Source organism: Argentina silus (genome assembly GCF_951799395.1).
Source record: "Argentina silus genome assembly, chromosome: 22".
Taxonomy (NCBI): Eukaryota; Metazoa; Chordata; class Actinopteri; order Argentiniformes; family Argentinidae; genus Argentina; species Argentina silus.
In genome coordinates, this window is record NC_139676.1 from 13831929 (window position 1) to 13835332 (window position 3404).

The following is a 3404-nucleotide window of genomic DNA, read 5'->3' on the forward strand; positions in this document are numbered from 1 at the left end:
GCTCACCATCACTCTCCTCCCGTGGCGCGGGGTCGCTGGCCTGCCAGCCGTCGTATGCTGGGCTAAGGTCAGGACGGGTCGTCCAGCTGTCCCCCCACACATGGAAGTTCCTAAGACATTATACAACATAGAGTACATCCTGTCTCCGTGGTTAAGTTTGGTGGTGCGTCAAGCCAAGTCAAGTCCAGTCAAACTATCTATTCTAGAACCTGTTGTATTCTAGAACCTACAGTATAGTATTCTAGAACCTACAGTATAATAATAATAACATTTTATTTTATAGTACCTTTCATACATGAGAATGCAGGAGGAGCAGATTAAAAACAAAAACAACTATAACATAATTAATCAATACAATAAAAGCAGCATCACTCGATCTAGTTGCATACATAGTTTTCTATAGTATTCTAGAACCTACAGTATAGTATTCTAGAACCTACAGTATAGTATTCTAGAACCTACAGTATAGTATTCTAGAACCTGTGGTACAGTGGCTTCGGTCTGTAGCTATCTCAGCTATGAGCCTGGACCTGCTGACCCCAACCTGGACCTGCTGACCCCAACCTGGACCTGCTGACCCCAACCTGGACCTGCTGACCACAACCTGGACCTGCTGACCCCAACCTGGACCTGTTGACCCCAACCTGGACCTGCTGACCCCAACCTGGACCTGCTGACCACAACCTGGACCTGCTGACCCCAACCTGGACCTGCTGACCCCAACCTGGACCTGCTGACCACAACCTGGACCAGTTGACCACAACCTGGACCTGCTGACCCCAACCTGGACCTGCTGACCACAACCTGGACCTGCTGACCCCAACCTGGACCTGCTGACCACAACCTGGACCTGCTGACCCCAACCTGGACCTGCTGACCACAACCTGGACCAGTTGACCCACAGGGGACCCAATGGGAAGGAATCATCTCCGATTGCGGTTAATATCTAAAACTTAATAGATGATACTTACTATCCGTAAAATGCGAATATCAATATATACCCAAAATACATAACGAGTAATGTTTTTAGTCCTCGGCAGACCCCTGATCCGTAGCGTACAGTATCAGTGGGGAAGAACATAAGTTCATAAATGTACTTCGTCATTGAGAACCGTTAACAACAATTCATTTCCATGTTATTGTTACCAAAGACAGATGCTGAAGGTCACGGTTAGTTTCTGCAGGCTGCATTTCACTACTCAAGTTTCAATTGCAAAAAAACAAAGCTGTCAGCTTATGGACATGGAATGTGAAGTAAAAAGCAATAAACATATAAATAACTAAATAATGATTCTCTCTAGTCAACACATGAAAAGCACATATGCTTTACCCAGGTCCATGACTTCAGAAGGATGGGGGCTGTTGGTTGTGAATGTGAAAGGTTCAGTTAGAGCACTTTGGGATGCTGTGATGTCCTTCTAGTTGTGTAAGATGACCTTCGGCCATGTCCCCTTGAAGCTGTTTGTGGTGATGACAGGTCTTTCCTCAATATTAGTAAAAGCTATTTAGCTAACACTTTTATCCAAAGCCACTTACAGTACAGTGAGTGCATACATTTTTGGTATATATTCCCCAGCGGGAATCCAGTCTGAGTCACAGAGGACTCTTCATACTCCCTAAATCAGAAGTGCCAAAGTGAAGTATAGCATTTAGCTGTGTATGTTTTGCCTGAACAACTTTGATACATGTATGTCTGTGTTATCAAAGGTTATATATAATTCAAGGATAATCCAAAGTTAAACAAATTAACAGTGAACTCGTTTCAGAATGGTTTGTTGAACACAGATGAATCCAACCCCTGAACCAAATCACACATTTGATGGATTAACCTCCATTGCACATGCATGGTCAGATCACGCCAACCTACTGTACCATAGGCCCTGGGGCTAATCACTCTTTCACCCCCCCCCCCCCCCCCCCCCCCCCCCCCCCCACAAACCCGGCCCAAAAACCCAAACATTTCTGCACGACAAGCACATAACTCATCACTGCATTCACTACAAAGGACACCGCTGCCAAGGGGCCTATTGTACGTGGCAGTGAGATTCATGTGAAGACAGTTATCCCGCCGGCGTGCACCGTCATCAGAACATAATACCACTGATGACCTAGTTTTCTCATTGTCATCATTTTCAAGGGAGTTGTACACACTGCAACGTATCAGCACAAAGCACACGAGACACACTATTGTACCAGGGAGTGACACTCACCATCATATACATGCCATCTAGCTGACGCTTTTATCCAAAGCGACTTACATTGCAGTGAGTGCATACATTTCGGTATATATGGTCCCAGCGGGAATCAAACCCACAACCTAAGCGTTGTTAGCGCCGTGCTCTACCCACTGAGCCACAGAGGACCACCGTCATCAGGATCGCAGGGAACAAACCATCGGGACATGAACACAACCGCATTCACATTTCATTTTTTAAACTGTTTCAAAGTATATGTTTCTAACCGCTTAACCAGGAGTTGAAAAAGTATTCTACCTCTGGCGCAATAAACTGCCAGCTCCCTGTGTCTTTTTACCCATCTCTGTCTGTCCAAACTGAGAATTGTTTACTTTGGTATTTAAAGAGATGCTACAGTATATTTTGTATATTTCAGCCACCTGTTCACAAGCCAAAAGGGGTCCCTGTTTAGCGTGACTGGACAGAGAGGGGCACACCTCCCCACTCCCACACGCAAAACAAGTTCGCAAAAGTGTGTTGGCCTTAAACTGAAGTCTGTGTGGTGTAATGAGATATGAAACCGGTTAACATCACATCACGAACCGTTCATTCGACACTTAAGCCAACATTTTATGGAAAGACAAAGCGAAACAAATCCTGAATCAGAATCAGAATTGTTTTATTTGGTCAAGTACATTTGCACATACAGGAAATTGACTTGGTGAGGTTGGTGCATAGGACATAAAAAACTAATAGCAAATATTGACAAAAAAATTAAATCGCAATGACAATTCCACAAATTTACAAAATAGAACAATAAAACAATCCATTTTGTCGGCTGTGCGAGGCTAAGTGGCAATGAGGCGTGTCTTTAAGTCCTCATTTATCTGTAGATAAATCTGTGGTCTGTACTTATCTGGAGCATGTCTTTAAGTCCTTATTTACCTGTAGATAAATCTGTGGTCTGTACTTATCTGGAGCATGTCTTTAAGTCCTTATTTCCAGTTATGTGTTAACTTCCACTTCAACTTTCAAAAGGTGGCCCGGGTGAGTGGTTACCAAACAACACTGAAAAAGAATCGTAAATCAGTTTAGCTGGGGACCTAGACAGACCCACTGACAGAATAGAAAGTCAAAGAATATTCTCTTGCCAACACAATGCACGTTGCCGACAGCTTCACACCGTGACATTGAGGTACTTTAATATCAGCACAAGAGCCTTAAGGCCCA